The sequence below is a fragment of the Loxodonta africana genome, chromosome 9 (assembly GCF_030014295.1).
Source record: "Loxodonta africana isolate mLoxAfr1 chromosome 9, mLoxAfr1.hap2, whole genome shotgun sequence".
Classification (NCBI taxonomy): domain Eukaryota; kingdom Metazoa; phylum Chordata; class Mammalia; order Proboscidea; family Elephantidae; genus Loxodonta; species Loxodonta africana.
Window position 1 is genome coordinate 104,223,092 of NC_087350.1, and position 13,025 is coordinate 104,236,116.

Below are 13,025 nucleotides of genomic sequence, written 5' to 3' on the forward strand. Positions count from 1 at the left end.
GAAATGTTCTTCTGAAGTTGAGAACTCAAGTATATGAAGTCAATCTTCAAATCTAATCTTTAGTTTGGAATTCATAATTACCGTACAAAGGTTATCAGGATTCATGATCATTGTTATCTGTCCTATTTGATTCCCAGCCATACAATGAATTGTCCAGAAAATTATAGAAAGGAATTGAGTGTATGGTTAAAAAAAAAAAAATCTAGCTAAGGCTACAGGTATAAATTCAGTTAATAAGAAATAATTAAAAGATTTTCTTTTCAGAGCCCTTGCCTATTCCATCAGCATGATTTGTTAAATCATGTCAAACCATGATGAAGATATGTATCTATAAATCTGAAGTATTATTCTTTTCCTTTTTATTGGTTGGTTTGTTATATATACAGCAACCTCTTAATGTGAATACATATTAGAATATTTCCTAAAATGCTTTAAAAAAAATGCAACAATTCTGGTTTGATCTAGCGTATACCTAGGGGGCAAAGGTCTACCTTCCATTCCGCTCCCCACCCCCCCAACCCCCGCATCTCTAGGCTATTAGAATCAGAAAAATAGTGTCATTCCTAGTAGGCTTCAGTGACTTTTTTTTTTTCATTAATGCTTTGTTTCTAAAATCTATCCATATTGTTGCATATGACAGTAATTAATATGTCATTTTTGGTAGTTTGATATATCATTGTTAGACTATAGCATGATACATCATTTACCCTTTCTCCATTTAGTGGGTATTTGGGTCATTTTTCAGGAATATATTAAATATATATGTATATACATATTTTGGTTCTTATAAATAATGCTGCTATTTATTGTAAATGTCTTCTGGTGGAAATATATAAAAAATTCTTCGTGGTATCTGGAAAGGGGATTGCTAGTCACAGGACTTATGAATATTTACAAGAGAATTCTAAATGGCTTTAAAAATGGTTGTATCAATTTATTTTCCCACAAGCAGTGTTTGAGATTTCTTACTGATTCACATGCTTGCTAACACTTGGTATTAACAGATGTTTTAATTTTTGCCAGTTATATGTATGTTAAATGGTATTTCATTCATCTTGATAATTAATAGGTTTAATATCATTCCTGTGCTCTTATCCCTCTGTTTCATTAATTACGAAATGTTTTTTCATGTCTTTTGACCATGTTAATAGATGTTGTTTGTCTTCTTCTTGATATATTTTGTTGTTGTTGTTAGGTGCCATCGAGTTGGTTCTGACTCATAGCGACCCTATGCACAACAGAATGAAACACTGCCCGGTCCTGTGCCATCCTCACAATCGTTGTTATGCTTGAGCTCATTGTTGCAGTCACTGTGTCAATCCACCTCGCTGAAGGTCTTCCTCTTTTCCACTAATCCTGTACTTTGCCAAGCATGATCTCCTTCTCCAGGAATGGATTGCTCCTGACATGTCCAAAGTATGTAAGATGCAGCCTTGCCATCCTTGCATCTAAGGAACATTCTGGTTGTACTTCTTCTAAGACAAATTTGTTCGTTCTTTTGGCAGTCCATGGTATATTCAGCATTCTTCGCAAACACCACAATTTAAAGGTGTCAATTCTTTTTTGGTCTTCCTTATTCATTGCCCAGCTTTCACATGCATATGATGCGATTGAAAATACCATGGCTTGGGTCAGGCGTACCTTAGTCTTCAAGGTGACATCTTTGCTCTTCAACACTTTAAAGAGGTCCTTTGCAGCAGATTTACCCAATGTAATGCATCGTTCGATTTCTTAACTGCTGCATCCATGGCTGTTGATTGTGGATACATGTAAAATAAAATCCTTCGCAACTTCAGTCTTTTCTCCATTTATCATGATATTGCTCATTGGTCCAGTTATGAGGATTTTTGTTTTCTTTATGTTGAAATGTAATCCATACAAGGCTGTGGTCTTTGATCTTCATTAGTAAGTGCTTCAAGTCCTCTTCACTTTCAGCAAGCAAGGTTGGGTCATCTGTATAACACAGGTTGTTAACGAGTCTTCCTCCAATCCTGATGCCCCCTTCTTCTTCATACAGTCCAGCTTCTCGGATTATTTGCTCAGCATACAGATTGAATAGGTATGGTGAAAGGGTACAACCCTGATGCATACCTTTCCTGACTTTAAACCAATCAGTATCTCCTTGCTCTGCCTCTTGATCTATGTAAAGGTTCCTGGTGAGCAAAATTAAGTGTTCTGGAATTCCCATTCTTCACGATGTTATCCATAATTTGTTGTGATCCACACAGTCGAATGCCTTTGCATAGTCAATAAAATACAGGTAAACATCCTTCTGATAGTCTTTGCTTTCAGCCAGGATCCATCTGACATCAGCAATGATATCCCTGGTTCCACGTCCTCTTCCGAAACTGGCCTGAATTTCTGGCAGTTCCCTGTCGAGGTACGGCTGATCTTCAGCAAAATTTTGCTTGCATGTGATGTTAGTGATATTGTTCTATAATTTCTGCATTTGGTTGGATCACCTTTCTTGGGAATAGGTATAAATATAGATCTCCTCCAGTCAGTTGGCCAGGAAGCTATCTTCCGTATTTCTTGGCATAGACAAGTGAACACCTTCAGCGCTTTATCCATTTGTTGAAACATCTCAGTTGATACTCCATCAATTCCTGGAGCCTTGTTTTCGCCAATGTGATATATATAAGTTCTTCATAGATTTTGGGTTCTAATCTTACGTCAGAAATATGTACTCAAAACATCTTATTCTAATTTATGGCTTAATTTTCACATTCTTCTTACAGCCCTTTGATGAGTAGTAAACCCCCCCAAAAAACCACACCCAGTGCCATCGAGTTGATTCTGACTCATAGCAACCCTATAGGACAGAGTAGAACTGCCCCATAGAGTTTCCAAGGGGCGCCTGGCGGATTTGAACTGCCAACCCTTTGGTTAGCAGCTGTAGCACTTAACCACCACACCACCAGGGTTTCCTGATGAATAGTAGTTCTTCATTTATTGGATCAACTTTTTATTTTATTGTTAGTAGTTTTCATGTCTTAGTTAAGAAACCCTTGCCTTTCCTGAGGGAGTGAAGATATTTTCTTATATTGTCTGCAAGTATTTTAAGTATTTTTTACTTTTAATTCTCTAAATGTATATAAATTGGGTCTTGTGACTGATGTGGGGCAGGCATCCAATTCAATATTTTATTCTTTATCAATAACCAATTGTCCCAACACCATCTGCAGAATGGTATACTCTTTTCCCAGTTACCTGCAATGTCACACTTTCAAGTTTTTTAGGTATGAATGGATTTTTTTTCTGGGATTGTCATTCTGTTCTGTTGGTGAATTTGACTATCCTTTTGTTAATACTACATATTCTCGTTAATCCTACTTTTTTTTTTTTTAGTGGTACAGTGGTTAAAAGCTCGGGCTGCTAACCTGCTAAAGGTCAGGCAGTTTGAATCCATCAGGCACTCCTTGGAAACTCTATGGGGCAGTTCTACCCTGTCCTATAGAGTTGCTATGAACTCGATGGCCACAGGTTTGCTTTTTTGGTTTTGTCAATACTACATATGCTTGATTACTCCTACTGTATAATAGGCATTACTGTGGTAGGGACATTCTGAAATTCTTCCCAAATTGTTCTTCTTCCCAAATGTCTTCTAATCTCATATTTGCTCAGATTTTTGTTTATGATTTTTTGAAGCTATTTTCATGAGTGAGATTTGCCTCAAGTTTCTTACCAGTTCTGTCCTTGTCTGTGTTTGGCATCAAAGTTATTCTGAACTCATCGAATAGGTTGTGGGGTGTTTCCCCTTTTTCTTATCTATGAAGGTGTTTGGCAGGGGTGGATTATCCAATAAGCAAGGTGAGCAGGTGCTTACCTTGCTTACCAGATCATCTGTAGTGAACAATTTCACATTCATTTCACCACATCAAAGATTCTGCTTCTAGGTATGGCTGACATCTGTCTCTTCCTACCCCACAGCACCTTCCTACAAAATCAAAGTCTTTTTTCAAATTTACCTTTCCTGACGGGATGGATGACCAGTAAACAAGGTAACCAAGGGCTTATTTGTGCTTACTTACTGGTGTTTGGATACTATTAGATTTTTTTTTTTTCCTTGCAAATTTGATAGAAATCCCTTGTAAAATTATCTGGGACTGTTGCTTTCTTTGTGGGAAGATTTTAAACTACTGATTCAATATCTTCAATGGCTATATGACTATTTCTGCTCTCTAATTTTTTTTAGACATGCTTGATACATTTTTTTTCCTAGAAATCTTTCCATCCCTTTGAATTTTTCAGTTTTATTCACTTAAACCTAAACTAGTATTTTCTTTATAATCTCTGTATTTGTTGTTGTGTCCTCTTCTTTATTCCTAATGGTATTTATTTGTATTCTTTGCCTTTTTCTTTTGATTGGTGTAGCCAGAGTGATTCTTCATGTTTTCATAGAATCAACTTCAGGTTCTGTTGATCTCAAATATATATTTTATCTAATTTATTAATTTCTACTCTTATATCACTTTTTTTTTTTAACTTTCTTTTGGTTTATTCTGCTATTCTTTATCTGACTTAAGCTGGAGGCTTAGTTCCTTAGTCTTTGTATTCCTTTCCCCCAATCTAAGCACTTAAGGGTGTTTATTCTCAAGGAAATTAAAGGACAGGATTGCTTCTGATGTTTTTATTTATTTAACTTATAATTAATTATCCATTAAAGTTAAGATTATTTTCTTTGTGTCCCTGTTTTACTTTAAATGTGCTTCTATTATTCCTTTTTCATTAATTACATTACATTTAATTAGCAAATATTTACTAATTAATATATTAGGATCTATATAAAAGATATTTATATAAATATTCTGGTTCTGGGGATAAAAATGTAAATGTGGCATTTATATCTCGACAAATTAGCATATGTCTTCCATATAGTAGTTTCTCAGTCAGTATTTTTCAATACATGGTTGAATGAATCATCACTTGTTACTTTACTTCAAACGGCTAATGATTTTTAAAAAGAATTTTTTTTTTATTGTAAATGTAACAGTCATTTATGCATTTTAAAAATGCATACCTGTTGCTGTTGAGTTGATTCTGACTCTTAGACACCCTGTAGGACAGAGTTGAATTGCCCCTCTAGGGTTTCCTAAACGTAAATCTTTATGGAAGACTGCCACATCTTTCTCCTATGGAGCAGCTGATGTGTTGAAACCGCCAACCTTTTCATTAGCAGCTGAGCACTTAACCACTGCACCACTGGGCTGTATACCTAACTCTTAATTTAGAAAACAAATTTTACACACACACATACACACAAATACACGTGTGTGTATGTGAGAAAGAGACAAGAAGGAGTAAGTAAAAATTCCCAGATTAGACTAAATTAGGCCAAGTGCTTAAATGGCGACTTCTTGGTGGTGACATTGGGATTACGGATAATATTTACTTTCCATTTTTATATTGCTGTGCATTAATGAATAACATTAATAATTTTTGCTTTCTTTCCAGTTCTCCATTATTATCAATAATTATTTGATCAGCTTTTTACCTCAGATTGCTTCGTTAACTTACTTTTCTATGAGTATAATGCTTGGTGTAGGGAACATTAAAAAAAAAGTAAGATTTTTGATATATATTGGATAGAGATTATCCATTTCTTCACCACTTCCCAATAATAGCTATTATCATTTCCATAATAACATATTCCTATTGCATATGAGTATATTGATATATCTTTGTGGTTTTAATTTTATTAGTGAAGTCAAATAATGACTTCTTCATGATATCATTTCTGTTTTTTACCATTTGTGACTTGCTACTTCATGATCTTGGCTCAGTATTCTAATGGAATGTGTATCATTTTTAATCAATTTATTAGCATTTCTTACATGGGGAGCTTATTAACCCTTTACTTGTCTTTTGTGCTTTTCCATCCCCCAAGGGTATAACTGACATTTTATTTTTATTTATTTTAATTTTAATTATTTTGTTGTTGTTGTTGTTGAGAATATACACAGCCGCCATGGATTGAATTGTTCCCCCCAAAATATTTGTCTGCTTGGATAGGCTATGATTCCCAGTATGTGTGGTTGTCCTCAATTTTGTGATCTGATGTAATTTTCCTATGTATTGTAAATCCTAATCTCTGTGTGCGGTCAATTAGACACAATCTCTGTGTGTGGTCAATTAGGCAAGATTAGGTTATGTTAAAGAGGATTAGGGCAGGATGCAACACCCTCACTCAGGTCACAGCCCTGATCTCATGTAAGCGTAGTTTCCCTAGGGATAGCCTACATCACCTTTTATCTTACAAAAGATAAAAGGAGAGAGAAGCAAGCAGAGAGAGGGACCTCATACCACCAAGACTAGGAAGGGGCATGTTCTTTGGACCTGGTGTCCCTGAGCCTGAGAAGCTCCTAGGCCAGGGAAAGATTGATGAAAAAGACCTTTCCCTAGAACTGACATTGAAAGAAAGCCTTGCCTGGGAACCGGTGTTCTGAATTCAGACTTCTAGCATCCTAGACTGTAAGAGAATAAATTTCTCTATGTTAAAGCCATCCACTTGTGGTATTTCTGTTACAGCAGCACTAGATAACTAAAACAATGGCAAAACATAGTTTCTACCTGTTCAGTGGCATTGATTACATTCTTCAGATTGTGCAACTGTTCTCACCCTCCTTTTCTGAGTTGTTCCTCCCTGATTAACAAAAACTCACTGCCCCCTAATATTCCTATCTAATCTTTTGAGTTGCTGTCTTTTATGCCATAAATACATTTCCCAGTTTATAATTTTCTGTTTAAGATTTGTTTGTGGTATTTTCATGTGCATTTTAAATACAGTAATAGGGATTTTACTTCACTGTCTCTTCTCATAACCTTGTGCTGATAAAGGTCCTCCTCATAATAAATTGGGCTTCCTTTTTCTTTCTTTGAGTCTTTAACACATTTGGAATTGTTATGACATTTGATTTTGGGTAGAAATCTATTTTAAATATTGTCCTATACCCTAAAATATAATCACTTAGTTGTGGGTTCTTATGTTCAATTTTTTTTTCTCCAGACCTCCGAAACATTGTTTAATTATGTACTTATAGAAAATGATGAGCACACAGGTATAATGTGAGAAATCAAAACTACCTCAGTGACTTCCGGGACCTAAAGGAGGTGATATACCCATACCCTTTTAGTCTGCAGCCTAGTCTGGATTTTCTTAGAATCACAAGAAACAGTTGGGAGTTTTATTAGATTATAATCTGAATCTATTCCCAGGAGGTTATAGACTAGGGAAATACCAATGTCTTTAACAGGTGGTTTTATAACCATAAAATATAATCTCAAGGCACCAGGCTCAATATTTAGACTTAAGAATCCATGGTTGCTATTTCTATTACTGCACATTTGTGAAAAAAGGAATGAAAACTACCACACAAGTTACCAGACGTATATCCAAAAGTTATATTTGATAGGTGAGCCAGATTAAAAGCTAGAAGAAGGTCTGTTTATTCTAAACAGATCTAATTATTTCTAAATTTCTCTGTTGAGTTATGGTATATTCTTGTCAATTAAATATACATTTTCATAAATTATTCTCATTTCTATTTAGCCAATAATACAGTGTGCAGCCAAATATATGAGGTGGCTTAAAAGACACCAAAATTTATTCCCATTCTCTGGCCTGTTACAGAGCCAGAATTAAAAGGAGAAAATGTCAGCAAAAATTCCAATATCCTACTATAAAATCTGGAAGGCATTATGCTGAGTGAAATTAGTCAGTTGCAAAAGGATAAATATTTCCACTAATATAAGAACTCAAGAAATAGTTTAAACAGAGAAGAAAATATTCTTTGATGGTTACAAGAGCGGGGGGGGTTCACTAATTAGTAGATAAGAACTATTTTAGGTGAAGGGAAAGACAAAGAGAAAAAAAAAGAATTGTTTTTTAGTACCAACTTTTGACTATTATCACATATCTTAATAGGTAAGAAACTGTGTAATAGGTAAATGAAAGAAGGAAGAGGTCCCTTGGGAAAAGAGAAAGAATGAAGAAAACAACCTGTTCTGTCTAGAAAGTTGCAAGTGAAAAGTCTTGATAGAGGGAACCCAAAGTAATAATAAAACAATACTTTTTTTTTTCCCAGAGATACCCACACACTTTCTGTCACACTTTAAAAGACCAGGAAGTAGAGCTCTGGGCACAGACAATGATGAGTAACCTGGACTGGTGATTTCTTACTTGTCAGTCAACTATGCCAGGCTGCTAAAAGATATAAATCATTGTATCTTGGAAAAATATATTCAACTTTCTACCTACGAAACTATTGAAAGGATATATTTTATTAAGGTTACATTTTATAGGCAATGGAAAATACTCAGATAATTTTTTAAATCAGTTTTTTAAAACATTTCATTGTGATTATACAATTATGTTTATTACCTATTATTATATAATTCTATTTATTATGAACAAAATTTCATGGAAAGGTAATATTCTCCTATGGAATTTATTCAAATGTTTTTATTTATATAATTTTATTTAGTTGAATGCTATAAATATACTTCCACAAAATTAATTTCTTTGTTTTAAATATATAGCTCAATATATTTTCTCTGGTATCTATACAAAAATGACACTGTACTCTTGTTTATATTTCTGTATACGTAGTTCCACTTCAAAAGTGTATAACCCATTGCCATTCAGTCGATTCTGACTCATAGTGACCTTATAGGACAGAGTAGAACTGCCCACATAGGGTTTCCAAGGAGCAGCTGGTGGATTCAAACTGCTGACCTTTTGGTTAGCAGCTGAGTTCTTAACCACTGTGCCATCAGGACTTTTCAAAAGTGTGTACACTCATTTACGTAGTGCTATTAACTTTGCATAATTTTTTCTTTCAATGTATATTTCTTATTTTTTTATAAACTTTGCACAATCCAGTTATATTGACATGAATATAAGAAAAGCCTAAATACATAGTTAGACTTGCTATTTCTATTGTGACAAGGAAGCGACTCTTACCATCAAATTGGGGAAACAGCTCTTCTTCCTAGAGCCTCAGAAAAAAATTCAAGCTGTCAGGGAGAAAACTAGTATTTAAGCACTAAGGTTAGAGCAAAGAGCTGTAGTGAAGCCAAGAGACAAAAGCTGTTTTTAGAGTGAACAACACATTAACAGAAAACATTTTAACAAAATACATTGAATAAAAGCAAAGCCTCTAAGAATTCTGTTTCCTAGAGGTTCACACTTTTCGTGGGCAGAGTAAGAATTGTCTCTGGATAATCATGAGGGCTCTGAGACCCACGGCTCCAACTCCATGTGGCATGTTGCAAGAATAGAGAGAATACCTGAAATGTGAATGTATATAGAAGCTGAATCTGGGTCACAGTAGAAACTATCCTTTTGGTTTGGCTGCTTGAGCATTGTCACCAGTTTTTTAATGAAGAAGAAATAGATGATAGTGTTAATAAACTACAATATCCATGGTCTATTGTGTAAATTTGCATCTATATTAATTTATGGCAAAAATGCACGTAGCCTTTATTTCAGAATTTTAACTCAGTCATTATCAACAAATGTACTTTTTTTTTTTTTTATAAAGTACTGGAGAAGATTTCCTACCTCCTACAAGGTTATAGTTACCTATTTGGGACAGATGGATGTTACCTGATAATAGGCCTCACAGTGTATGGAATAAAGTAGGTGGCATCCTTCTGAGATTTCTGTCTTTATATAAGACACTTCATCTTCAGTATTCCCATGTTACACAGAATTAACTTTGGGAAACTAGTATAGAAAAGGGATTTAGAGTTTTAGAAAAGCACTGGTGAGGAAAGCATTATTTCTGGAGCTTGAGAGGGCATAAAATAAGCATTGGTCATCTGTATAGAACAAATACTTATCATATCTAACAGAAGACTTTTTTTTTAAATAATTTTTATTGTGCTTTAAGTGAAAGTTTACAAATCAAGTCAGTCTCTCACACAAAAACCCATATACACCTTGCTACACACTCCCAATTACTCTCCCCCTCATCAGACAGTCTGCTCTCTCCCTCCACTCTCTCTTTTCGTGTCCTTCTCGCCAGCTTCTAACCCCCTCCACTCTCTCATCTCCCCTCCGGGCAGGAGGTGCCAACATAGCCTCGAGTGAGTGTCCACTTGATCCAAGAAGCTCACTCCTCACCAGCATCCCTCTCCAACCCATTGTCCAGTCCAATCCCTGTCTGAAGAGTTGGCTTCGGGAATGGTTCCTGTCCTGGGCCAACAGAAGGTCTGGGGGCCATGACCACTGAGGTCCTTCTAGTCTCAGTCAGACCATTAAGTCTGGTCTATGAGAATTTGGGGTCTGCATCCCACTGCTCTCCTGCTCCCTCAGGGGTTTTCTGTTGTGTTCCCTGTCAGGGCAGTCATCGGTTGTAGCCGGGCACCATCTAGTTCTTCTGGCCTCAGGGTGATGTAGTCGCTGGTTCATGTGGCCCTTCCTGTCTCTTGGGCTCGTAATCCCCTTGTGTCCTTGGTGTCCTTCATTCTCCTTTGATCCAGGTGGGTTGAGACCAATTGATGCATCTTAGATGGCTGCTTGCTAGGGTTTAAGACCCCAGATACCATCTTCAAAGTGGGATGCAGAATGTTTTGTTAAAGATTTTATTATGCCGATTGACTTAGATGTCCCCTGAAACCATGGTCCCTAGACCCCCGCCCCTGCTATGCTGGCCTTTGAAGCATTCAGTTTATTCAGGAAACTTCTTTGCTTTTGGTTTAGTCCAATTGTGCTGACCTCCCCTGTATTGTGTGCTATCTTTCCCTTCACCTAAAGTAGTTCTTATCTACTATCTAATTAGTGAATACCCCTCTCCCACTCTCCCCCCACCCCGTAACCACAAAAGAACGTTTTCTTCTCAGTTTAAACTATTTCTCAAGTTCTTATAATAGTGGTTTTATACAATATTTGTCCTTTTGCAACTAATTTCACTCAGCATAATGCCTTCCAGGTTCTTCCATGTTATGAAATGTTTCACAGATTGTTCACTGTTCTTTAATGATGCATAGTACTCCATTGTGTGAATATACCATAATTTATTTATCCATTCATCCGTTGATGGGCACCTTGGTTGCTTCCATGTTTTCGCTATTGTAAACGGTGCTGCAATAAACATGGGTGTGCATATATCTGTTCGTGTAAAAGCTTTTATTTCTCTAGGATATATTCCAAGAAGTGGGGTTGCTGGATCGTATGGTAGTTCTATTTTTAACTTTTTAAGGAAGCACCAAATCGATTTCCAAAGTGGTTGTACCATTTGACATTCTCACCAGCAGTGTAGAAGTGTTCCAATCTCTCCACAGCCTCTCCAACATTTATTCTTTTGTGTTTTCTGGATCAATGCCAGCCTTCTTGGAGTGAGCTGAAATCTCGTTGTAGTTTTGATCTGCATTTCTCTAATGGCTAATGATAGTGAACATTTCCTCATGTATCTGTTAGCTACCTGAATGTCTTCTTTAGTGAAGTGTCTGTTCATATCTTTTGCCCATTTTTTAATTGTTTTATTTGTCTTTTTGAAGTTGAGTTTTTGCAGTATCATGTAGATTTTAGAGATCAGGCGCTGATCAGAAATGTCATAGCTAAAAACTTTTTCCCAGTCTGTAGGTAGTCTTTTTACTCTTTTGGTGAAGTCTTTGGGTGAGCATAAGTATTTGATTTTTAGGAGCTTCCAGTTATCTAGTTTTTCTTCTACGTTCTTTATAATGTTTTCTATACTGTTTATGCCATGTATTAGGGCTCCTAATGTTGTCCCCATTTTTTCTTCCATGATCTTTACCATTTTAGAGTTTATATTTAGGTCTTTGATCCATTTTGAGTTAGTTTTTGTGCTTGGAGTGAGGTATGGGTCTTGTTTCATTTTTTTGCAGATGGATATCCAGTTATGCCAGCACCATTTGTTAAAAAGACTGTCTTTTCCCCATTTAACTGACTTTGGGCCTTTGTCAAATATCAACTGCTTATATGTGGATGGATTTATGTCTGGATTCTCAATTCTGTTCCATTGGTCCATGTGTCTGTTGTTGTACCATTACCAGGCTGTTTTGACTACCGTGGTGGTATAATAGGTTCTAAAATCAGGTAAAGTAAGGCCTCCCACTTTGTTCCTCTTTTTTAGTAATGCCTTATCTATCCAGGGCCTCTTTCCCTTCCCTATGAAATTGGTGATTTGTTTCTCCATCTCATTAAAGAATGTCCTTGGGATTTGGATTGGAATTGCATTAAATGTGTAGATCACTTTTGATAGAATAGACATTTTTATAATGTTAAGTCTTCCTATCCATGAGCAAGGTATGTTCTTCTACTTATGTAAGTCTCTTTTGGTTTCTTGCAGAAGTGTACCGTAGTTTTCTTTGTATAAGTCTTTTACATCTCTGGTAAGATTTATTCCCAAGTATTTTATCTTCTTGGGGGCTACTGTAAATGGCATTGATTTGGTGATTTCCTCTTCAACGTTCTTTTTGTTGATGTAGAGGAATCCAACTGATTTTTGTATATTTGTCTTGTATCCCGATACTCTGCTGAGCTCTTCTATTTGTTTCAGTAGTTTTCTGGAGGATTCCTTAGGGTTTTCTGTGTATAAGATCATGTCATCTGCAAATAGAGATACTTTTACTTCTTCCTTGCCAATCTGGATGCCCTTTATTTCTTTATCTAGCCTAATTGCTCTGGCTAGGACTTCCAGCACAATGTTGAATAAGAGTGGTGATAAAGGGCATCCTTGTCTGGTTCCTGATCTCAATGGGAATGTTTTCAGGCTCTCTCCATTTAGGGTGATGTTGGTTTTGTATAAGTTCCCTTTATTATGTTGAGGAATTTTCCTTCCGTTCTTATTTTGCTGAGAGTTTTTATCATGAATGAGTATTGAACTTTGTCAAATGCCTTTTCTGCATCAATTGATAAAATCATGTGATCCTTGTCTTTTGTTTTATTTATGTGGTGGATTACATTCATTGTTTTTCTAATGTTGAACCATCCCCGCATACCTGGTATGAATCCCACTTGGTCACAGTGAATTATTTTTTTGATATGTTGTTGAATTCTA